At 34.8% G+C, this 26,534-nt stretch overlaps 1 pseudogene; it reads left to right on the forward strand.

Annotated features, from left to right (window-relative positions):
• The first annotated feature begins 10,567 nt into the window (after nucleotides 1–10,567).
• On the forward strand, nucleotides 10,568–11,501 carry LOC138142415 (thioredoxin-like protein 1 pseudogene; annotated as a pseudogene).
• The last annotated feature ends 15,033 nt before the right edge of the window (nucleotides 11,502–26,534 follow it).

Genomic DNA, 26,534 nt, shown 5'->3' on the forward strand with positions numbered 1-26,534 from the left:
TCGTTGTTGCTGTTATTATTGCTGTTATTACTATTACTATAGTTATTATTCCAATGTATTCTTTGAAGCAGGGAAAGTAAACATATTGATAGTCCCATTTGGTTGTTTTATGTAATCACATAGTATTTTTCATTTAAATAACTATTCTGCTTAAATTTCTTAATGAGTTATAAAAATGGAACTTGTCTATCTCTTTTAGTGTTTTCACCTTAGTGTGGACACCTATCATCTTTTCCTGAGTTTTAATGTCATAGAGCTAGCCTACTATAAAGTAGAAATAGAAAGAAAAAGATCAGTTGGGAGAAAGAAATGCTGTACCCTTGAAATACATTTCATAATTTCTGGTATGTTTGTTCTTAAACTTAGTGTCATTGACCTTGGTTTCAAGCATTTAGGTAATATTTAGACAGTTGTACCATACCTTCCATTTGTTTGCTCTGGAGACCAAAGGGAGAACTTGTCATTTCCTTTCATGTAATTGTTCATTATTACCCACCATTAAGACCCTTCTGTTACAATATTTGCAGGTGGAGATGAGGGCTGTTGAGAATGTATTTTTTTTCCAGCACACAGATTAAAAGCACTAGTACACTAATTTGGGGATCATTCATCTTGATTTCTGGACTAACCTACAGGGGTAGTCATTTTAAGTGATAAATTAAAATCACCTCAGTGTTGTAGTTTCAAATATACATAAAAATTATAATGACATGACAATCCAGTTTTATTTAACAGTAAGATTTCTCATTAAGTTCAGCACATTACTGTAGGTAATTTATTTCTACCAGCTTTAGGTGCCCTTCCAGAAATACTTATTAGGAAGTAAACCTTTACCTCTTCTTTGCAGAGGTGAGGAAGTAAAGGGATGAAAATGTTGCATATACTTTTAGACTTTCATAAAATGTTTTATTAGGTTTGTTGGACTATTTTCTCTTTCTTTTTTTGCCTTCTTTATTATGAGATGATATCTATTTGGAAATGCAGATGATGCTAATACATAAAGATCCATAAAATTATTTAAAACAAAAATAATTGATGGGAAGGGTATTGAGGTGGCAAGATAGTAGGCTAAGAGGTATAATGACTCATAACTTAAAAGTTCCTTAAGTCTGCAATCTCTTCTCTATCCTTGGTGGCCAACTTTCTAAGCACTTTAGTAAAATAAGGTGCTTAAAACTGAATCTAATAAATGAAATGTTGTGTAATCAAAAGAGAGAATTCTGTTTAGCATTCCTTTCCCTCATTCTGGACACTATACCTCTATTTATTTAAACTAGAATAGCATTCCATTTCTTGGCTTCAATGCTACTATAAAATTCAGAAATAGTCTCATTTTTGATGTGACATCCTAGATGAGCCTTGAAAGAAGCTTAAGCTTGATATTCTATGAAATCCAGGTGAGGAGGGAGAGCCTTCCATACATGTGATGACATATTTTGAGACTACATTGTACTACAATTCTTAGGATATTTTCTTTCTTGAAATATCTTCATATATAGATAGATATATACATATCTATCTATCTATCTATCTATCTATCTATCTATCTATCTATCTATCTATATCATGCTTTGCAAATGAAGACAATCATTTTGAATGCAAGTGAAGGAATTTACATTTTGTCTTTTACATTATGTTTTTCACTTCTGAACTAAAGGTTCACAAACAATATTCTGGGCCCCATTTTAAGAGCACTGATTAGAAATAAAATGGATATTCATCAGTTAGGGACTGGATGGACAAATTGTTTTATATGTTTTTATATGTTTTATATATATATATATACTTTATAAAAAGTAACTGAATTAAATATTATTGTAATGTAAGAGTTGTGAATAAAGGATTTCAGAGAAATATGGGAAATTATAGACAGAATGAGAAAAACAATGTTCATTATGGCACTAACAATATAAATGAAAACAGAAATAAGACCAAACTGAGCATTGACTTATATAATTATATTGAACAAGCTTGACTTGGAAGAAAAGGTGGAGAAATTTAATTTTCCTCATTTAATGGAGGAAGTGGAAAGTGGCTTGAAATATGTGAAATAATGAGAAATCCAGAGTCATATTTATGAAGTGAAAAAAATTCTCAAAAGTTTGTTAAGTATTCTATTTGGTCAGCTGACAAGCACTACTTTCAAAGTTTGAAATATTGAGATATATTTTTCCAATCCTGAAACTTCAAATTATTTATAGTTTTTCATAATTCAAGCTTTTGTGTTTGAAATATTTGAATGCAAAACAAAATTCATGTCTACCAAATTACAGATAAATATTTAGAATACAATTTGATATAATTATATGTCTCCTTTGGGAGAACATATGTATGCTACAAAAGTGTGTCGGCAATCATTTTCAGTGTTATGATTATACCCTTTATGATATTTCTTCCAATTCAGAGATTAGACTTTTTTTGGTAATTGGTTCCTTTTTGCCAATCCAGATGTTTTGTTTGTGTAATTTATGCATTCCTGTTGACTTTTTAGTAATGGGATTAATTTGATTCATTCTCATCCTCTTAGCTCAGCTGTGTATTTCTATGTATTCTACAAAGATTGTGAAAAACCTTTCTTCCATCATCTGTCTTGATTCACCATGCAAATTATATATATTACTCCTTCAAGGATACCAAAAGACCTGGATTTAAATATTTCTTCTGTTATCCAAATAGATAAAATTTTAAAAGAGCTTAGCAAAATACCTGAAACATAGTAGGTACTATAAAAAATGTCTTTTGCCTTCCCTCCTCACCATTTCTGGGACCTTGAGCAAATAACCTAACTTTTCTGTACCTGAATCCTCTTTATGAAATAAATGAGTGGAACTAGATGCTCCTAAGGTCCCTTCACTTCAAATATTTATGCCTTTAATACATGAATTTGAGAATTACATTCAATGATAATAAAAATAAAGAATTCTGAAGTAGTGAAAACTTTTTTTAATGATACTGTAAATAGGGAGTAGTATCCACCACAGTTACTAGGGTAGCTAGGAGTCAAGAAGACCTGAGTTTGAATTCTGCTTCTGACACTTACTAGCTGTGTGACCCAGGGTAAGTTATTTTAAATCTCTTGGCCTCAGGTTCCTCATTTGTATTTCCTATACCTCAAAGTGCTGTTGTGAAAACCAAATGAGATAACAGGTATAAAACTCTTGGCAAACTTTAAAGCCATATATAAACACTGGCTATTATCATTCATTTTACTCATCTTCAAAATATCTGAGAAAATAAGCAATTTTTTTTTCGCTTTACCAAAGAGACATTACAAAGTGGAAAAACAGAAAAACAAAGGAACAAAAACTCAGGCTGGATTACTTCTAAGAAACATTATAATCTTTGGTGACATTCAACCTCATGCTTAGATGTAAATAGGGTCAATCTTTTGATAGCTTCTCTCAATTCATCCAAATACCAGTGGGAAGAGATCTAGGAAATAAACTTAGCCCTGAGGCTAAAGGGGGAGGTGGGAGCTTTGCCTGAATCTCATTGGCACATCCCATAACTTGTCTCATTGCTACCTCCAAGTATTTATTTTTCTGCTTTCTACCAAAGAGCACCTTGTTCTCTGCTGGCTCAACAGGAGAGTCATGGGGGATCAGTTAATGATGCACTCACATAGTCCTCATTTCCATCTCCAGTATCTCTCTGAATTCCTTCTTGGCATCTCTCAGGGCTTCTCAAATGACAATGATGATAATCTTAAATCAATAAGCCGGAGACTTTTAGGGGACTCTGGGTAAAATGTACATGCAACACTCACCCAATCCCATCAAATCACTATGGAAACATCTCAGGAGAGGGGTTACATGCGTTGCTTCCAACCCATTGATTCACCACTTACTTGAGAAATCAGGCAAAATATAATGGCTTACACGTTAGAGTTGGAAGCGAGGTTAACAATTATCTACTAGAGGTCCACAGCATTAAATATAAGGAAAATGGGGCTCAAGAAGATGATTTCCTCAAGGTCACACAAGTGCAAAAGCAGAACTGAAATTATGGCCTATGTTTTCTAATTCCAAATGCAGGGCTCTTGCCACTAGACCACAACTGATCCCCCAATTTAAGGAAGCAAGTACATAAGCACAGGGAAAGAAATACAGTGAAATCAGGCTTGCCTTCCAGTGATAGAAACCCCACTAATTATATGATAGAAGAGGCTGGTATGTAGAGCAAAATTATAATGCTCTAATTCTAAAGAAGTGATAACTAGCAAAAGCTCATGTAAAAAATATCATTGTAATGTCTAGACCCTACTTGGACTAGTGGAATAACTTCCTAATAGTTCTTTCCTTTTCATTCTCTTCAACCTCTAGCCAATCTTTAATATTCATGACAGGATAGTCTTTTATCTCTGATTGTGTCATTCCTTTGACTCTAAAACCTACAAGGACTTCTCATTGTCTACAGGTAAAGGTCACATGTTTTTGCTTGTCTTTCCATTCTCTCCACAATTTAGCAGTGCTCCACTTTGTACTCTCATTTCACATGAATTGGCTCCATCCGTCCTGTTTCAGTTAAATTGAATCATACTCTCTGCTCCCTAACTATATGCTGAATAATATTTAACAGCAACAATAGGGTTTTTCTGGAAGTGTCACAGGTCTAGGCAGCACACTCACAAACGTTTATGTGATAAAGCATAAAGGGTGCATTGCCTCCTCTGAGAGCTGGACCCATCATTTAATCTTTTATGACCTTTTTGACCTTTATCTTCATGTATAAATGACAGAATTGGTCAAGGTGACCTGTGAGTTCCTTTCTAGCTATATATCCGTGATTGTATTAACAGTGGATCAGTGTGTAGATAAATATTGGTGGTTGAAAACTCCTCCCAATCCTGTTACCATTCAGCATAAGCATTGCCCATAACAATTCCTAGATTCCCCAAATTTACAAATTCTTGTCCTAGTTTTCTACAGTGGGACTGAATTATGTGGTATATTGAACTGGATGAGCATTTTCCCTCTATCCTTATCTAAATAAATTCTTTAGTCGTTACATATAAACTTATTAATTATATTTACTTAAATGAGACAAAAGTTGAACATAACAAAATCATGTATCATGCTGCTGAAAACCTCCCTCCAGGTTTTCTTAAAGCTACTTAATTATAATATCATCATTTCTGTCTGCAAGAATATCATGAAGAAATTTGTTAATGACTCCTAGAAATAAAAGTATACTATGGTGTGACATTCCCCTGATCTAAGTTTCTGAGGGTTTTTTTTTTGACAAATTTGTTAGAGCCCTCTCAGGAACAAGAACTTTGATTATTTTAATACGACTTTTTGTTTAAGGAATGTTCACTTTGTGATCAGAATTTTATTTTTATTCCAAATGCTCACAAACCATTTGTTTAATAATTCTACTAGAATTTTGCTAACAACAAATGCCAAGCTTATAGTTTGCAGAAAATATGATTTTTATCTTTTTGGCAATCAGGACATGTGCCCAACCAGAGTTCCCTAGCAACTTCCTTATTGTTGATGATTTCTCAAATGTTTATATCAGTGATTACACAATATGATCTACAAGTTAATTTACCATGGATGCTATTTATCAAAGCCTGATACCTAAACTCAATAAATGAGCAATGTACTTTCTTGCTCACTTATCTCTGATTTTGTTTTCTTCTAAATTTTAATTTGAAGTTCATTCTTCTCTGTTGACAGGAACTCATATTCATGTGAGACCCCCTTGGAAAGTCTGAAGGAGAGGCCCTTGTCATCCTTCAGAGCAGGTAAAGATATTCACTGACCGCTTCCTGTAAGCCAGACGCCCCTGTAGATAAACTAAAGGGGAGTTCCTGACTCGCCAGATTCTTTCTTCCTGCTAACTCTCTGAACTTCAGATGGTCAGTGAGGTCTACATCCTGGACCACGAGATGTGAGCTCCAGACTTCCTAAACTAGCCTGTGTCTGGGATAGAACCTTCTCCTATGTGCATTTTCTTTGAAACAGGGTCTTGTGAGTTCTTGAAAGGAATTCTGTGTGTTCTTCCCAGGTACACATGTAGTGTAGCATAGTGTCTACTGGAATAATTTCAGGCGGAACAATAGCACAGAAAAACTAGCCAAACATGAGAGAGAGAAAGAGAGACATAGAAAACAGGGAAAGTTAGAGACAGAGATAGAGACATTGAGATGGAAAGAGAGGCAGACATAAAGATCAAGAAACAAAGAGAGAGAGACAGAAAAATGAGGCACACAGAGGGAAACAAAAGCAGAGAGAGACTAAGAAAGACAGAGGCAGAAGAGAAAGATACAGACAAACAGAGACAATGAAATAAAAAATAAATATAGAGATTTAGGCAGAGAGAGAAAGGGATAGAGATAGAAAGGCAGAAACAGAGAGACAGAGATTGAGATAGAGATGGACACAGAAGCAGAGAAAGACAAATAGAAGCAGAGACACAAAAAGAAAGACAAAAAAGCACATTTTCCTCTAGAATCTCAAATATCTTTCCTGTCATCTGGATTTTAAAAATATGTATTTTCCAGCATAGAGATTTCCTTGCATTGGGTTGGAATCTTGCCTCTGGCCTTCATTACCTGTAATCTTGGATGTTCTAGTAATCCTTTCTAGGCTTCAGTTCCTTCATCTGTCAAATGAGGAGTTCAGATCAGATAACTCTTTACTTGTGATCATTAGTTTAGTTTTTTGACTTATTCCACACATTACCAATCATTAAGAACCCAGGTATAATATGGTAATCTTCTCCAAGGTTCCTATCGCTTTCACATCATCGTTTTTTGCTGTTGTTGCTGCTCAAGTGAAATTGCCCTCTTTTCCTCAACCTTTGTAATATGAAATTGTAAGCAAAGCAATTCCAGAATATATCAGATATTTGACTTTTGCCAAAAATGAGATTCTCAGTCTCTTATTGAGACAGTTGACATCCCCTATCACCATTATATCTTAACCTTTGTGTCTGTTTTATAATTTGTATTAGGAAAATATCAATTTCCTTTATCTCTTTTGGTAGTGTGCAAATCAGTGACATGCATATTCTTTCTTTTTGTACTCACTTGTTCATCCACTATTATGCTTTTATACTAGGCATCCTATATTTTCATAGAGGTATAGATTCCCATGACATATTTTCTTATTCTCCCCATTCTTTCTTGTTGACCTAGTTGTTTTGAATAAATTAAACAATGAAAAGACATCAGTTATTCGAAAGAAAATAAGGTATGCACTTCTGTTCTTATTTTAATAATAAGTTTTCCCTATATGATTCAGGAAGTTCTGAGTTCTTATCTCTGGAACTCACTGGCTATGTGACCCTGGGCAACTTACAAATTTTGTTAACCTCAATTTTCTTATCGGTAAAATGGAAATAATAATAGCACATACCTTACAGGGTGGTTGTGAGGCTCATATAAGATAGCACATAGAAAGCATTCCACATACTTTAAATTACTATATAATTGTTACCTATTATTGTCATCATTATCATTGCCACTTTCCACCTGCTGTTTCAAGCTCATAATTGTATACAATACTCCCCTGTATCCTTTTTAAACAAAAATTAAGTAGATCTGGTCCTAGCCATCTTCTAATTTGTAAGCCAAGGGTGACATACCAAAGTAGATGTAAGTTTATAGAACATATTATTTATAGGGGAGAAACTGTGTGTACACACATATGTATACATGAATGTATGTGTGTGTAGATATATATATATATATATATATTTAAATATACTTAAGTAAAAATTAATGTCATTCTAGGATGTGACAGAACTGGCATCTCCCTGATATATCTTATCTCTCACCCACATCGTGGGGAGGCATTACTTAAAAGAGGATAAAGAGACCACTGGATCTGATTGGTCTCACCTTCCCTGATGCAGTCTTCTCCCTGTTCCTCCTCCTGCTCCTCATCCTCCTTTTTCTCTTTTTCTTCCTCCTCTTCATTTCCACTCTTCACAATCAACATGAACCTCTGTCTTGCTTGGCCTTAGTTTCCCTGTCACCTTCCTAGATATATTGGTGGGGATTAAAAAATCTGAATCACAAGCCTTCTGTGCCTTTCACACTTAGTGGTTGCCAGTTGCCTTACCCTGATGACCTTGTCCAGATGAATTTCCAGGTAGAGACAAAAAGCTGAAGTGCTGCTGTATCCTTGTTGCATATTTGTACTGTGTCAGAGCAAAGTAAACCTTCTTTGACAAATCTTGAATGACTTTCTAATGTTTAATTTCATCTGAACATTGAACGTGATCTGGGAGTGATAGCTTTAAAACAGTGTCTCTTGGATTTGAGTGAGTTCTTCTCAAAATTTACACATAAAATAGGAAAAACAGGAACAAAGTAGGAATACCTTACAAATACAACTTCAAGAGTTGATCTGTGAATTGGTGCAATTATTCTGGAAAGCAACTTGAAATTAGTGAATAAATAGCCATACCTTTTGATCCAGAGTACACCTTGTTAGGGAAGGAAAATCCCCAATATACACCAAAATAATTATATCAGCATTTTTTTGTAGCAGGAGAGAAGTATAAAAACAATTCGTTTCCATCTATTGGGTCATGGCAAAAATAAAAATGTGATCCATAAGTGAAATGGGTTATTACTGCTTTATAAGAAAAGAAAAAAATGAATAATTCAGAGAAACATGGGAAGACAAAGAAAACTTGTAGAAAGAAGTGAGCAGAGTAGAAAAAGCAACATATAGAATCACTGTAACAATATAAACAGAAATATAAACAGTAATAAAAAAGGAAACTAAATGGTGTAATCATAGTAATTGGATTTAAATTTAGATAAAATGTGAGAAAATGTACAACTTCCCTTTTGTTACAGAAGTCGGGGCTATGGGTAGGGAATATTACATACATGGTCAAATACATTAAATGTACTAATTAGCTTTCCTGAACTATTTTTCCTCTTTTAAGAATCTTTGTTACAAGAGAAGTATTTCTGGGTGGGTGGGGATGGGGGAGCCATATATTCTGATAGAAAGTTAGTCATGTAGCTAAGTAATATCCTTAATAGAGCTTTGGATTTGAAATCATGAAGTCTTGGTTTTGAATCTGGTATCCCATACTTACTTGGTGATATGACCCTGTACAAATCAGTAAACTTCTGTCAGCCTCAGTTCACTCATCCTCAAAATAAACAAACACAGTAATAATAGCACTTTCCTTACCATGCTTTTGTAGGTATCACATGTGATTATACACACATATGTGCATATATACATATATGTATGTGTATATACGCATTTATATCTAGATATAAAGTTTAAAGTACTAGACATGCATCATCATCATCATTATTAGTTATTTCATAAGAGCAGCTAGGTGGTACAGTAGCTAGAGTGCTGGGCCAGGAGTCAGGAAGTATTCAATTCAAATGCGGCTTTAGAAACTTACTATCTGTATGGCTCTAGGCAACTTACTAAACCCTTTTTGCCTTATATAAAATGAGCTAGAGATAGAAATGGCAAATGACTCTAATATATTTTTCAAGAAAATCCAAAATGGGGCCATGAAAAGTTGGACATGACTGAAAAACAAAAACATTATTTAATGTAAAAACTAAGGACCTTTTCTTAAAAGGAAAATTTTTAGAAAGAAGGAATGCGTGAGGATTCTATCAAGATAGATGACTTAGTAATGGTGTCTCAGGCCAGCTCCCTTCATTATCTATATCTATCAAGAAATCCATAAAGTCAAACAGCACATGTGTGCATGCACAGACACTCACACACATACATGCACACACACACACACGAGGAGGGGATGAAGGGAGAAAAAAAATCTTCAGTTGAAAAAACTGCACAGAAACAAACACTTGCAGAAAACTGAAGAAATGGGGACGGCTAGGTGGTGCAGTGAATAGAGCATAGGCACTGGTGTCAGACCTGAGTTCAAATCCAGCCTCAGCCATTTAACACTTAGTAGCCCTGTGACCTTGGGCAAGCCACTTAACCCCAGTTGCCCTGCCTTCCCCCCTCCAAAAAGCAAAAACAAACAAACAAAAACAAACTGAAGAAATAAGCAGACAAACATGTGTCCTAATACGGTGGAGAAATACTATCATGTCAAAGAATATAGAGAAAAATTTCTATAAATGAGAATAATACTGTAATAACTATAACTCAAATCCCAAAAATGAGAATGGAAAACTGTAAAAACAAACATTAAATAAGAGCGACAAAAACAGAGCATTTGAAAATTTTAATAAAGAAAGAAACTGAAAGGCAGAGCCAAGATGTGAAAGCAAGAGTGAAAGCAGGAACTCATCTGAGCTTCAGTGTAACCCAAAGGAAACATCAAAAGTCCTGGCCTTGCCCTCAGTGTAGGCATTCAGAGGCCATAGCACAAAATAGCAATAACCAATCCCCTAACTTCCAGTTTAAGAATTGTGGGTCAGAATCTTCTATACCCCAGAAGCAGAGATTCATTTTAAAAATCAGAAAATAGGTGGTAAAGAGAATCCTCAGTGGGTCAGTGTGTCTCTGTTCTGCTTCCCCGGGGTGTTCTCCCTCCTCAGTCCAGAAGCCGGTGGTGCTATGTCCTCCATTCTCTGCAGGACCCTCCCAAGACCATGGTGGGAGTGAAAGTGGTTGCCCTGGATTTCCAGTCAGGTGCTGGCTCTAGATTCTCTGTGGTCAAGTTCACCATGAGAGGCTGTGCACCATCTTTATGGATAGCACCAGCTTTCAATGGACTGAGCAATAAGTATCCATAGGCAGCTTTTTGGATGTGGATGTACATCAGTGGCAGGGGACAGCTGTCACCAATAATATATCAGCAACACCCACATTTCTCTTTTTTGGAAATAAAGTGAGGGTCGATCACTATCAAGGAGCAGATGCTGTGGGATTGGAAGAAAAGATTAAGCAACACTTAGAAAACATCACTGGAAACAATAAAGACACAGATATCCCCAAAGGCTATATGGATTTAATATCCTTTATTAACAAAGCTGGATGTGAATGTTATAATGAAAGAGATGAGCATGGATTTGATAACTTATTGCAAAGACTCTTCCTTCTTGGAATCTGACTGTGATGAACAGCTGTTTATTGCTGTGGCTTTCAATCAGCCTGTTAAGCTTTATTCCATTAAATTTCAAGGACCAGATAATGTTCAGCGTCCTAAATATACAAAAAAACTTTACCAATCTGCCCTGGTCTATGGATTTTGAAGAGGCAGAAAGAAGTGAACCAACTCGAGCCCTGGAAGTAACACAAGATGATATTAAAGAAGATGGTATTGTCCAACTTCCTTATTTTAAATTCCAAAAATGTAAACAGTTTAACTTAATTTGTTCAGTCCAAACAAGGTGAAGCAGAAACCACATGAATTTTATAATTTAAATTTATTGGTACTCTAGTTCAAGCAACAAATATGAATGTCTTCAAACAAATAGTTGGTAAGAAAGGAGAAAGCCATTGAGGTGCAGAAGACACTGGAAAGACCTTATTGCAATGAAAATGAATCTTAACTTTATCTATGGCTCCTGTATAATTGCTTGACCCTAGCCAGAGATTGTCAATGTTTCCTTTAATGCTATTACCAATAAATCATTGCTTTTGTTAAAATAAAAAGACCAGGAAATAGGCCATTAAAATGGGCAAAAAGGAAATTAGAAAACCAAAGACTTTAGAATACTATTATGGTGAAAGAGAAGAATCAAATTCAGAAGATGACAGCATTTATCCTATACAATATGATCAGGGATAAAACAAGGATGTCCACTATCTCCCCTGCCACTCAGTTTCATATTAGAAATGTTAGTTATAGCAATAAAAAGAAAAAGAAGGAATTTGATTAGGCAAAGAAGAGACTAAGTTATTACTCTTTGCAGATGACAATATGATATACTTAGAGAATCAAGTAAAAAACTACTTGAGATAATAAATTGAGCAAAGTTTCAGGATATAAAATAAGCACACAAAAATCCTTTGCATTTCTACATATTTCTAATATTTCTAATAAAACCCAACAGCAAGAAATAGAAAGTGAAATTACATTCAAAGTTACTGCAGATATTAAAAAATATTTGGGAGTCTACTTACCAAAACAAACCCAGGAACTATATAAACACAATTACAAAACATTTTTCACACAAATAAAGTCAGATCTAAATAATTGGGAAAAAATCAGTTGCTTGTGATTAGGTTGAGCTAATATAAGAAAAATGAACTCACTATTTGACAAAAACTGCTGGGAAAACTGGAAAATAGTATGGAAGAAACTGGGCATAGACCAATATCTTACACGGTGTACCAAAATCAAGTCTAAATGGGTTCACAATCTAGACATAAAGACAAATAGTTACAAGTCAAACTTATGGAGAAGCAAAGAATTTGTGACCAAACAAGAGATAGAGAGCATTACAAAATGCAAAATAGATCATTTTGATTACATTAAATTGAAAAGTTTTTGCACAAACAAAGTTAATGTAACCAAGATTAGGAGGAAAACAGGAAATTGGGAAAGAATTTTTACAACCAGTTGCTCTGATAAAGGCCTCCTTTCTAAAATATACAGAGAACTGAGTCAAATATATAAGAATACAAGTCATTCCCCAATTGATAAATGGTCAAAGGATATGAACAGGCATTTTTCAGAGGAAGAAATTAAAGATATCTCTAAGCATATGAAAAAATGCTCTAAATCGGTATTGATTAGAGAAATGCAAATCAAAACAACTCTGAGGTAGTACATCTCACTACTCAGATTGGCTAACATCACAAAACAGGAAAATGATCAATGCTGGCAAGAATGTGAAAAAATTGGAACACTGATGCATTGTTGGTGGAGTTTTGAACTGGTTCAACCATTCTGGATAGCAATTTGGAGCTATGTCCAAATGGCTATAAAAATGTTCATACCCTTTAACCCACCAATACCACTTGTAAGGCTATATCCCAAAGAGATCATACAAGTAGAAAAAAGACCCATATGTACAAAAATATTTATTGCATCTTTTTTTTCTGGTGGCAAAGAATTGGAAATCAAGGGGATGCCCATCAATTGGGGAATGGCTAAACAAGTTGTGGTATAGGAATGTAATGGAATACTATTGTGGTATAATAAATGAGGAGCAGACAAACTTCATAATAACCTGGAGAGACATATATAAACTGATGCTGAGTGAGAGGAGCAGAACCAGGAGAACATTATACACAGTTACAGACACATAGTATCTGTGATGACTAATTCTCATAGACTGGGTTGCTTAAAGCAATGCAAGGCTATAATATAAGACAACTCCAAAAGACTCATGATGGAAAGGATTATCCACATCCAGAGAAATATTTAAGGAAACTGAATGTAGATTGAAGCAAACTACTTGCTCTCTCTTTTTTGTTTTGTTTTCTTCCTTCTTTCTCTTTGTTCACTCCATTGGTTGTAATCCTTCTTTACAACTTGACTAATGTTTAATGTGAAGGTATTTATTTGTACCCATATCGAATTGCATTCTGCCATGGGAGGGAGGGGGAAGGAGATGTAGGGAGAAAAAATTTGAAACTCACAAGCTTGTGGAACTGAATGTTGTTAACTAAAAGTAAATTAACTATTTTTTTTATAAAGGGGGGAGAAAAATATCCTTTGAACAAAGAAAGAAACTAACACTCTGAGAGAATAAATTGAAAAGATAAATGAGAAATAAGGATTTTGAACGAGGGTTATGAAAAGACAGCTTGTGAAGTTGCAAATTAATAGTAATTCTGGAAAACAACTTAGACTTGGGCCACTCTGACTGGTTGCTACTATTAACAGCTCTTTTAACCTCAACTATTAGATTGATATAAATGTTTCCACCAATGGGAACAAGAGATTATAGAAGATGGTGCTTACTCAGCTCATGAAAATATAGGTATCAAACACAAGAAAAGAATACACAATGATAGTTCTAATTCTGGTCCTGGTTCTAACATTGAGTTTGAACACCAAGATCTTCCCTTTTTCAAATTTTTCTTCATGGAGTCAATGCTTAGGTGTCCCATGTGAAATTGGAAATTCTTCAGATCTGAGAGTGCTGTGGGCTGTATGAATGGATGCTTTTTGTACACTAATGGGTCAGTTACGTATTTGTCACATGTACAAAATATTCAGTTGTATATGATATACATGAAATAAACAAGTCTTTGTATTGTAACTGCCTACATGACATGAAATATTGTCTGGCAACATCCTCTGATTTGTATGTGACTTGTAATCTTTCAGTATTTGCCCAATAGTCTAGGGATTTTTTTCCGAAAATCTGAGTCATAGGTCCTGCCCCAATCCAAGTAAGGGATGCAGTTAAGGCCATGGTCTGATTAAAAAATAAATAAGTGAAAAAAAATTTCTTTTTACCCAGCTATGCCACTGCTGTGATGAGACCTGAAAAAAAGCTGTTGCCATGAAGAGAAGATCTTTACATTTATATATATACATATATGTGTGTGTGTATGGTGAGCAACATTAGGTATAAACAGCTTAAAAACAAAACAACAACAAAATCCACTAAGTTATGGTTATGTGGTGACTAAACAAAGAATGAAATATGACTACAGTGTAATACTGTTGAATCTATAAAATATGAAGACAAAAATTATAGGTAAATATGGAAAGACTCTAATAAAAGTAGACAATGCCACAACATGATGTGGAGGAAGTCCTTTAAGTCCAACTTGAAAGGATTGTATGGCCCTGGCCTTGCTTGAAGGTAATTGACACCATACAGAAAACATCATGCGATTTGAGAAAGGACTCAAGACTTATAGAAAAAATGGGCTGCTCAGTGTCCAGCACATAGCATGATTCAGAGACGTGAAAAAGAAATGACCAAGCCATGTGGGTAGTTCGAGGAAGAATGATGAACTCCATTTATTGATTCTCAGGACCAGGTTTTTATAGAGCAAAAGAGACAAAGGAAGAGGACTCAAGGTTTCTAATCATTACCTAGTCTGTTGTATCCTGTAAGCAGCACGGATTAGATAATTTGATAAGGATTTGTTATCTAGGTGACTAAAGTCTTAGAGTAAGACCTTTGACCTAGGCCACAGGTGTCTGCTAATGCAGTCGCAGTCATAAATGGATGGAATTGAGAGCAAACTTCAAAGCCAAAGCTGCAATCCTCCAAAGACATCACGTTTAGAGCTGACAACCCAAGGATACCCGAGTGCTGAATCAAATATTTTAGCTCTTAATAACTAAAATCTTGGGGTATGGCCTATTGATCTCAGAATTCAAACAACATCCATATAAGTGTAACCCATAACAATGAACTGAGGAGCCAACTTGATGAAAAGTTGCTTCTCAAAGAGGTCTTTCATATTCGGGTCCACTGATATCAAGGTAATTATCTAAAGTCCTGGCTCAGGCCTCTTTGGCTCCCAACAGAAAGCAATCGAGTAGTTGGGGAACCACTAGTCATCAATAGAGTAGGTGTCCCATCTGGGAGAGGAAATCATTGGGCTTAAAGAGGAAGATAACTTCCCACCCCTGCCTTTTTTACACCATTGTTCATGGTGATTTGAATCAGAACTAGTCAACCAGAAAGAGAAACTGCATTCAGCAGGGAGGAGATAGGGAGATAGAGAAACAGTCAATTGGAAGAGGAAGTAGCTTCTAGGGGGAGGACCACATGTAGCATAGAAAGGAGCCAGCTATGGATTCAGTTAAAGGCTAACCCTGACAATTGAGACTTGGAAACAACTGCACATAGGGTAAAAGAGTTCCAAGCCTTATGATTCCTAAGCTGTGTGTTATTTTGACACAGGTTTCCTTGTGCTTTAATTCTAAATTTGTGCCCACTCTTTCCATAGATACTCTGTATATTTGTGGGAGTATGCACCCTAGATTTAATTGGGAAGGGTATGATTTATAACTACTCTTCTTATTTTGTCATCATAAGTAAATACATTTGCTAAGAGTCAATTATGTTTTCTGACTGATTTTTTAATGAGAATATTGCATGGCTATTGTGAATTATAGTAGTCAGAAAAGCCCTATATAAGATACTCTAAAACATGAAGAGGCAGCTGCCCTATGAACATGTTCCACCTTGGGGAATATCTCTTTGTTATTTGTGTATAAAGTGAGGTAAAGTGAAGAATACAGTCCCCACCCAAAATGTTCAATTTCTAGACAGAGCACATAAAAGGAACAAAAAGAATGATGTAGTCATAGTTCTATGTATGAATGGTAAAAATAAAAATTGACATATGAAAGATTTTGTCTTAGGTGATTTTGCTATTTTTAAAAATTCTGAAATATACTTGAGAGAAAGAGGTATTATTTTGTTATTCATTGGGAAACATGCTGTGTCCACAAAAAAATGTATTTTTGAAAGGAAAAAAATAAAAAAGAGGAAAAAAAGGAATACTTTCCTGAAATTTAATACTATATGTCAGTTTTCTTTAGGTGGAGTGGGGTGTCTAAACCCATTTTTAAGACATCTATCCATCCATCTATCTATCTAGAAAAATACAGATATAGACATAGATACATACCTACACACACACACACACACACACATATATATATATATATATGTATATATGTATATAAATCTGAAGAGTATATCTTCATATAGTAGACCTACACAACCTGTCACCCACAGGCAGCTTATGGCTCATGCCCCTTGGCCCCTTGCTGCACACCAAAGGATTTCAGGCTACCCACAAAAATGTAGAGGGAAATATACTTTTTATGTAGAAGAAATCATTTGGTGTGTGGCAAGCAGCTTTCCTGACCCTAAGCAACTTGGAGGCTGCAGATTGTGTAGGCCCGGTATAGAGCATATATGTATATGTATCAATGTTTTACGTATACACACATAACTTAACATGATGATCTAAAAAATAGGAATGTTTTATTTCTAAAGTTTCTGATTCTTTGTACTGGGCACATACACACAGAAAATAAGCTTTCATTTCCTTGTCAAAATTCCATTAGTCCTGGGTGATTTCAAATAATCTCAAATGAATCATATAAATAATTTTTTCCTCATGCCCTTTGTCTCTAGGACTGGTTTGCTGTCATTCTTGATGCAGAATTTATCAGCAAATCTTGATTATATGAGTAATAATGTCTAATAAAGTCCTAGTTTTAAAGTTTGTCCCCTCCTTTTAGAAGTGCTATGCATTAACGTCTCATTGAATGTCAACTTTATAAAAAGCTTTCTCATAATTACTCTCCTCTAGCATATCTGCCTATATTTTTTTAAAAAATGAAAAAAAAGTTTTTAAAATGAAAGAATTCATTGTCATGCTGGGATTTGTTCAGACTAAGAAAAAAGCTTTAAATATAATTTATCATTATTTATTAAATGCCTATTATTACTGGAGATATAAACCAGTAGTAGGCCTTAAATATTTTAAGTGACAAAGATTTAAAGAAAGAAAACAAAACTGACCCTGTCTTTAATTAGCTTGCATTCTACTGGGGATAGAATGTGCATAGCACAAAGAAGGACAGTAAAAGTAAATTGAGGTTGGATAGCTTACTAACAAGCAGGGTCAGGTGAGGGGGGACAGGGAAAAGATTAAAAAAGACTTCACAGAGAAGTTATCCTATGAGCTGAGCTTTGAAGGCAGTCAAGTCCATGAAAGGTAAAGATAAAGACGGTTTGTGTTTTAGCTCCTGCCTTTAACAGATGGTATTTTCTTTGTTTTTATATGATTGTCTGATCATTCTCATATAGAGGAGAAATATTTTTACTTTGTACTCTGGCTATTTAAAGGTTTGGGACATAAGGAAGAGAAAGAGGGGGAAAAAAAACATAACCAAACCAAGGGCAACAATTAGTTGTCAACATTATATGAACTGAGGCCCAGAGAAGAAAAGACCTATTTGCTTGCTGTTTACATTGAATTAGGGAGGAGAATCATAGGCTCAAAAACCCTCAGAAGTCAAAGGCAACTAGGAGGTCTTACAGATGACACTCTACTTCAATAGCAATCTCTGCTGAAATTTGTGCAAATAGAAGTTATCCAGAGTCCATCTGAACAGTTCAAAAGCCCACTCCTTCCTAAGACAAACTCTTGGCAAGTTCTAATTGCATTCTGCCTAAATCTTCATCTCTGCAAATTATAGCTACTTTGCCTAGTTCTTCCCTCTAGCTGTTCAGTCATTTCAGTTGTATCTGACTTTTCATGACTCCATTTGAGGTTTTTGTTTGTTTGTTTTTTGTTTTGTTTTGGCAAAGATACGGAAGTTAGGGGGTGGCCAGGTGGTTCAGCAAGTAAGAGTACTGGCCCCAGTGTCGGGATGACCTAGGGACCAAATCCGGGCTCATATACTTAGCAACTCACCCAGAAATAACTGGCTGTGAAACCTTGAGCAAGTTACTTAACCCCAATTGCTTAAAAAAAAGATGCAGAAGTTATTGGCTATTTTCTTCTGTAGCTCACTTTACAAATGAGGAAACTGAGGCAAACAGCGTTAAGTAACTTGCCCCATGTTAAACAGCCAATGTGTTTGAAGCTGTATTTTAATTCAAGAAGGTAAGTCTTCCTGACTCCAATCCCTGTGCTCTATCCACTGAGCCATCTAGCCAGCCATTCCCTCTAAAAAATAAGTCTAATTTCTCTTTTACATGGCAGTCCTTTTTAAATTGGAAATACCTAATATGTCCTTCAAGATATCGTTTCCAGAATAAACATCCCACTTTCATGTATGACAAAAAAATTCTCATTGCTCATTTCCATACATTTTGAAGTTTATCAATGTTTTTCCGCTAATGGGGTCCTCCCCCCCCAAAAAATATAACACTCCAGATGTAGTTTGATTAGGAAAGAGTACAGGGACACATACAAATTCTTGAGTAGGCCTCATCTATAGCTCTACCTATTTGAATTTTGCCCTTGCCTCTTCTTCAAGTTGGGAAGTTATTTAAGAAACTTTTCCTGATTAACCTTGTCAATGCTCAGCTAAAAGTTACCCTTACGTTCTTTATTCTATCAATTCATTTTGTTTTAATTATATTATGCTTTTATAGTTTGATTTGTATTATAGCTATCTTTGTATAATATCTGAGATAGGGAAATTTTTTCTTTATCTCTAACTCTATATAACTAGATTCTAGCACAATGTCTTACACATAATTGATACTTAATATTTATTTTTTATATTTGAATGTCATTGAAATATATTTTATTGATAGTATAGCATAATCTTGTGATACAGTCATCCTTATGATTATTTGACCACACAAGTTAGAATAAAGATAAAAATAGAAATAAAAATTAAATGAATGTATATGAAACTCTTATATGTGAACCTTTGTTTATATGTTAACCTTTGGTTCACACAATTTCATAAACTACAAAAATAAAACAAAGAATACATTATAAATATGATTATAAATGAAGTTCTAGTAAATAATTGGTATGGACTTTATTTTCAGAATGTAAAAAATAGTATCTTTGTAAACACAGTATACAAGTGCAAGTTCAGGGAATTTCACACATTATATGAACGCTTCATTACTATAGAACAGTGTTTTTTTTTCCTATTTTTTTTCTTCAGACAGAATTACAAATTTGGTGATCTACGAAGACATCTTTTATAGCATAACAACTGATACTTCATGGTAGAAAAAAACAAAATGAAATATCAAATCAGTGCAGTGGCGATTTAGTGAGATTTAAATTTTGTTAAGCCATTTTGATGGCATTTGGGGAAAGCCAGGTGGCACAGTAGATATAAAACATTGAATCTGGAATCAGGAAGACCTGAATTCAAATCCAGCCTCAGACACCTACTAGCTATGTGGCCCTGGGAACGTCACTTAACCTCATTTTCCTCATCTGTAAAATGAACTAAAAAGGAACTGGCAAACCACTCCAATATCTTTGACAAGAAATCCCCAAATGGGTTTGCAAAGAGTTGGACACAATGGTATAGCAATAGTAACAACAATTATATTTATGTCAATTCTTTTAATTTGTTTAGTGGGAGGAAAATAGTAATAGTCTTACATGGGTCTCAGATTCTAGATCCATAAAATGAGATGTTTGGATTAGATGAGGGATCTCAAAGGTCTGTTTTAGTGAGCTCTAAATATTTGATTCATTTTTTTTTCATGGTAATTAGAGTGCTTTATAATTGTAAAATATTTTAGTGGTTTACTTGATCTCAAAGATTACTTCCAGTTCTAGATCCTATACAATAGAACTAGGGGACCTGACTGGTTTTGTTTGACCTAAGCTTTACTGTTTTCGTGGTTGTGAATCGGAAGTAGAGGGAGCTACAGATTAGCTTTTATGCAGTAGTTATGCTGGCAATCTAGTATAATCTGAGCAGCACCAACAAGCTATCAAAGGTTTTGTTTTTGTTTTTGATTTAACCATTCAAACAACTGACAGTGTTAGGAAAATAGTCCTATGAAGTACTGGTTTTCGTCCCCAGAAAGTAGTACCAAGAGTTATGAGGGGAGAACACTTCAGCAGAACCTAGAAGCTGCACGCAGATAGAAAGTTCAAAACTATATTCCTAGTGAATTCTTAACTAGCAACCAATATCAATAAGCCAATAATTCAAGGATTTATAGAGCACTAGCCATCGATGAACACATGAGACCAGAATGCATCAGGCCCAGCATGAGTTAACATAATCAGAATATATAATGAGGTAACATAATCGGAATGCATTGGTGATCCTGGAGTATCAGACATAGGTTTTCTTGTACACATATGTCTTGTTTATGCATATTACCCATTCATATTTATTCTAACTGCACTAGCATTCTTAAGTGTGTATCCTTCAGTGAATATCCTGTAGCCATACACATTAATTGCATGTCTTCTCCTCCACACATATTGCTGAGGTGTCTAGATTTGTGTCAGGATGTGCCCTAGACTTACAGTAAAATCACTTATTGCTGCCTATCTTAGCAAGCTATTTCATTACATATCTCTTCTTTGAACTAAGTATGTTATCAGATTAACTAGTAAAAGTCACCAAATGGTTAGTGGCTCATGAATTATGCCTTGTCGGTGGATGCAGAACTAGAATACCATGAACCTAGGGTGGCTTGTTTGGAGGGACATATGTTTTAGTAATGGCTTCCTCCATTACTATCCTAAGGACCTCTGGGCCCAGTGATAGACCAAAATTATTAATGCATGAAAGAGCCTACAGTCTCTAGCAGAAGAATAAAATCCATTTTAAATACATACATTCTTTAAGTTCTAACACATTGGAAAAACTGATGGTTTTTAAAGAGGCTCTGAGGAATATTGTTGAATATAAAATATGACTCAGCAAAATGAAATATTAGCCCATTGTTATCCACTGGTGGCAACCTGGCTGAAGTATATCTGAATTCCAGGGTAAATCAGGTAAACTAAGAACCAATATAGTTTTGTACAGTAATTTGTCATATGTCTGTCATCAATGTATATTTTCCAAATGATTAGTCTATAAATTGTCAGTAAGATGTCTGTAATTCTAATAAAAGTTGGTGGGAACCTGTTCAATAAAAAGCTTTGGTAAGAATCTTGTGTTCAGGTGTCTCTGATAAAATCTTCATGTGTAGATGTCTCTGTTAGATATCTGTGTATGTGCCTCTGTATTAATCACCTACTGTTTCTCGTATATAGCCTAAGTTAAGAACTTTTTCCCCCTGCAGTCTATTTTAATTATGAGAATAATCTTTTAGTCCAACAGGCTCTCCCTGTAAAATGTCTTTTAAGCGACACTGTTATCTTTATCAGAATGAAGAACTAAAACCAGAGCTATTATCACAAGGTTTCAGAAACATTGACAGTTGGTAACTAGAGGGAGATTATATTAATTTGCTTGCCGTAGGCTTTTGACATAACTATTTCTTTAGCATTTTTCTTCTTATTAAAAGTAAGGGAAGGCAAAGAAGGATAATAGAACATTCATTAGTTTCCTCTCCAAGGCCAATGTCAAAGGCTCCTATGGTAATTTCTCCAGATTTTAAAAACTGGCAGACTTTACCTGAATTCTTCTCGATAATATCAGCCCCTCCACTGCAGAGCAATTTCAATTTACTAAATTGTATTTCACAGAGGATATCTTCCAGATAGTGTTCCCCAGAGCACCCCAATAAGCTTTAGTTAAGAGTTTCTTAATATCTTTAATTAAAGTTGGTATTCTGGCAAAAATGTGGGGATGAGTGATAATGTGTGTACTCGGGTGCCTTTAGAGATGGGCAAATAAAAGTGCAGGATTTCCATTTATGAACCCTAAACAATACTAAAACAGTATAAAATTATGCTATTTTAATAGAGTTTCAAGGACTGCTTTTAAAATTTTGTAAGGAATAACAAATGGGTAAACTATCAATTTTAATTAGGTAGGGAATAAAGAATTAAAGATTTAATTCCCAACTAAAATCCCACCTTCTAGAGTGTTGAGTGGTTGAGTTCTCTAGAATGTACGAAAGAAACTGAGGGCCTTTCTTGGCAAACAAAGCAATCTTTAATAAAGAAAACAAAGGTTATGGTCTGCAGTCCACCCATTATGGTCTGAGAACCCAAATTACAATACTAATAATCATTTATTGTTTTCTTGATTCATGTAAGGTGAGGAAAAAAAGACGTTTTATGATGCAAATCAATTCTCTTTCACTCAAGCAGATTCTTGTGGGAAATAGGGTCCTTTTACTTCAGAAGCTTAGGTCAAATAACTACATTTTAAAGTAAATATGACTAATATGGTCACACACTCTTATCATGATTATAGTTACACACTTCAGGTTAAGTAACACAGAAATTACATCATAACTTCCATTCCACAAGTTTCCCTGTGTTTGTATCTTTTTCTATAAATCACACAGTAGCTTCTTATTCTGTTAAAATAATTATAGCAAATAAATTATTACAGAGCAAGACATTCAAGGCATTGATTATTGATTTTTCCCTTTTCAAGGGTCACAGGGCTAATCAGAAGTGGGATTTGAACCCAGGTCACTTCCTGGTTCTGAGACTTTGTTTTTCTGAGACATGCATTATTCCATGATGAAAAATTGAATTAAATTATTTTAATACTAATACTTCAGAGAAACTTGTGATTTAGTAAGAGTGTGAAGAATATCTCTAAATGTGAACTATAACTCATTCAAGTAAAATAATATTATGAAAAAGTTGATATTACCTAGTGACCTGAGGCAACTTGGTTATAGGCTTTGAACTGTCCAACAAGTGAATAGAGAACCAAGGACATAAGGATGTGGTGATTACATGTAATTGATTTAATAATTTTGACTATTAATTTATTTTCATATTGACAGGCAGCTTCCTTCAAGATTTGGCTCAAACCTGCTTTCTAGCAAAACTCACTACTATTTTTCATTGTCCTGTCAAAAATGGATTAATTCACAGTTCTGTTCAATTGTTGAAAACTCTCCCAATTCTGCATTACTGACTCACTGTTCATATTCTTATCACTTTCAGATGTTCTGGTGGTGTTAGTGATTTTATGCTTTTGATATACTTAGGATGATTCTGTAAGATAATGCAAAACAGTTTACAAGCCTTAAAGTCCTTTTTCAATGCAAGCTTTAATTGTCATACCAGTGCTCCTTCTTCCTAGAATATTTTCCCCAATCCAAACCTAACCTGTTTAAGTTCTCCCCACACTGAAGTCCAAGCTTAAATGCCACATTTTCTATCAAGCCTTCCCCAGTCATAAAATGGTCTACTATGCCTATGAACTTAGAGTACTTTCTTTGAACTTCTTTGATACACCTAACTTTTCTATAATTCATTAGTTATTGTGTGTCTATGTGTGCAATCTCTTTAAAAAGATTATAATTTCCTCAAGGATAGAAATTAACTTTTATCCATATTCTTCCCCAAACCTATCCCAATGCCCTACTAATAACTGCTTAAGAAATATGTTTTGGGCAAATAAATGAATCTCTGTTGCTCCCATTTGGTACTTGAGAGATGAAGATATTTACTCTTTACTATTTTACTATATTTACTATTTACTAGGCATTTTCAGCACAAAATAGCAACTGTATCTTTTTTTCAAGGAAAAAATCTCACAAACAGCTAATGTTTTCTGTGATATTCGTCTTTAGACACAATATCTGTGGATTAGTCACAGTTAATCTTTAGATCCCAAAGGGCCTAAAAACTATTGGCCCCTTGAGCCAAGCCAGTGAAATATTGCCTAAAGAAAAATATCATGGAAAACATGAATTAAATTAAGCAGGTTCCAATTTGATCCCATTAGCCTTTTCTTAATGACCAGGTCATTCAGTTTCCCAGTGTTTGGTTTACTTAGGTTTGCTCCTTTAAGGGAAACCATGATCACATTCTCATTTTTTTACCACCCCTTGCCCCATTACTATGCTATTGAAGATTACATGCTAGGGTCACTTCATGAGGAATTTTGAAATCTTGACTTTGTCACATGGCCACATTTAATGTTAATTCTCAGCTTCTTCTAATTAAGCAGTTGAAATTACAGGACTATGTCCCTCAGGAGGCTAATGTCTTTTGCACATGACAATTTATGCCATGGGAAATAAAGCAAGGTAGGTGGTCAAATGATTGCAGCTCCTACCTGGATCGTGAAATTGCTTTGAGATAGCCTTCTGCCCTTGGTTGTGTTTGATATATAATCCATTCAGTATTTAAGGGCTTTCTTCATCTATAATTGACCAAGGAAATGATGAGCTACAGATGGTACAGGCTTTTTTATGGCACTGAGGAGAGATGCAACAGTTTATTTGCTTTTGCACAGGCAAGCAGTTAAATGTCACAAGTAATGTGTAAAAATAACTTCTGTGCAGTTATCACAATTCATCTGTTGAAAAGTTAGGGTCAGAACTGAACCCAAAGACCCTTTCAGGTTGAAGAATCAGAGAAATATACATAACAAGGTAGTTAGAATATTAGAGATGTTGTAAAAGTGACAGTTTCTGGCTGATCTCTGGGCCCCAGAGACTTAGAGATAGCTAAGGGGAGCCATGTTGACCTCATCTTATTGAAAATAATTTTCTTTCTAAATTCAATTTAGTGATGTTGAAGGATTCAAGCTTCTCATTTTAGTATTAGAGATGGGAAATGGACTTCGTGAAAAAGCACTTTTATCCAATTCTTTCAAATACAAGTTAAAATAAATAGAATGCTTTAAGTTTAAGAGCTAACACACCTGATGATGAATCACAGGCTGGCTGGTCAAAACTAAATTGACATCTATAAAGAGGGATCAAATTAGCATCTTTATCCTTTTAGTAGACTGTCATTATTTTAAGAATGCTTCCAGAATCCTGAAAACATAGCCTAGCAAAAGATACTAACCAGCACTGAGACTAAAATAACTGGAGATGTAGGGGAGAAGAGAATGTTAGCAAAGAAGGGGAATTCAGTAAATTGAATGCAAGTCAGGCATGTTGTTTGCAGCTCAGAGAAACCGACATGCCATGGGAAAGACTGTAGGCACAGAAAATGTTACAAAGTACAGAAATAAGAAGGAAATTAGAAAGTGTTAGACAAAAAAGATGTCTTAATGAATTTAGTATATTAAATGACTACATGTAATTATTCAAATGCAATTCTTCTCTCCTTATCAAGTTACTCAGTTGGTAACTGGCTTTAGGTTCCTGCTGACATTTAAACTACAAACTTGTTAGAAAAATTGAAAAAAAAGCCTCATTTTTTATCCATTCTATGCAAAGAAGCTGTTATTGAACCAGAATCATTAGGACATTCCATTTGAAATGTTTTCAGCACTAGTTTTAGGGGCACTGAGCTGCCCAAACTTAACACAATTTCCTATGGGATTAACAAATAGCATGAGACAAAATAGTTGGAGTCAAGGGCATACTGGTGTGACTGCAAATTGTATACATACCTGTGCATATACAAACATATGTACACATGTGTTTGTACATACACATATGTTATAAATGTAAGTTTTTGTGTATATATAAATATGCATCTATATCTCCTTGATACAATGTAAAAGTAGTCCCTATAGGGAATCAACCTGTGCCTTCTACCTCAATGGTATTACCATTTTAACTACATTTAATATTTTAATTCTTTAAGACAGATATATAAAGATGATCCTGTAGAGATCAATCAATCAACCAATCAATCAATAACCAATGATTTATTTTAAAATGTTCTATGTTATAGGTGATGGTGATTCAAAAATAAAAATAAAACAAGCTGTCATTTATTGGGAGAGGCAATATGTACACAAATATGTATTTTTGTGGGAAGACACTAACTACTGGAAAAGATCAGGAAAAGCTTCATGGAGGAGATGGCACCCCTTGGGCTAGATTTTGAGGAAAAGTAGGAATTCTATGGAGTAGAAATGAGGAATGAGGTCACTGTATATATAGAGCAAAGTTAACATCATGACAGAGAAAGGGGAGATAGAATGCTTGTTCGAGCAAACCTCACATATTCATACAATCATATGTAGCTGCACTCTCACAAATACTCATACACAAATAGCTTGAAGTACACATAGGAAGTATATATCACCCAATCCAAGGTAAATCCTTGCATACATACACAGAATATTATCCACATTCTCTGACTTCTTAAGGCTAGGATTATAGTCTGGTTACA

The sequence above is a fragment of the Petaurus breviceps genome, unplaced genomic scaffold (genome assembly GCF_028583685.1).
Source record: "Petaurus breviceps papuanus isolate PSGF00001 unplaced genomic scaffold, PetGlider_PUasm1.0 90579, whole genome shotgun sequence".
Classification (NCBI taxonomy): domain Eukaryota; kingdom Metazoa; phylum Chordata; class Mammalia; order Diprotodontia; family Petauridae; genus Petaurus; species Petaurus breviceps.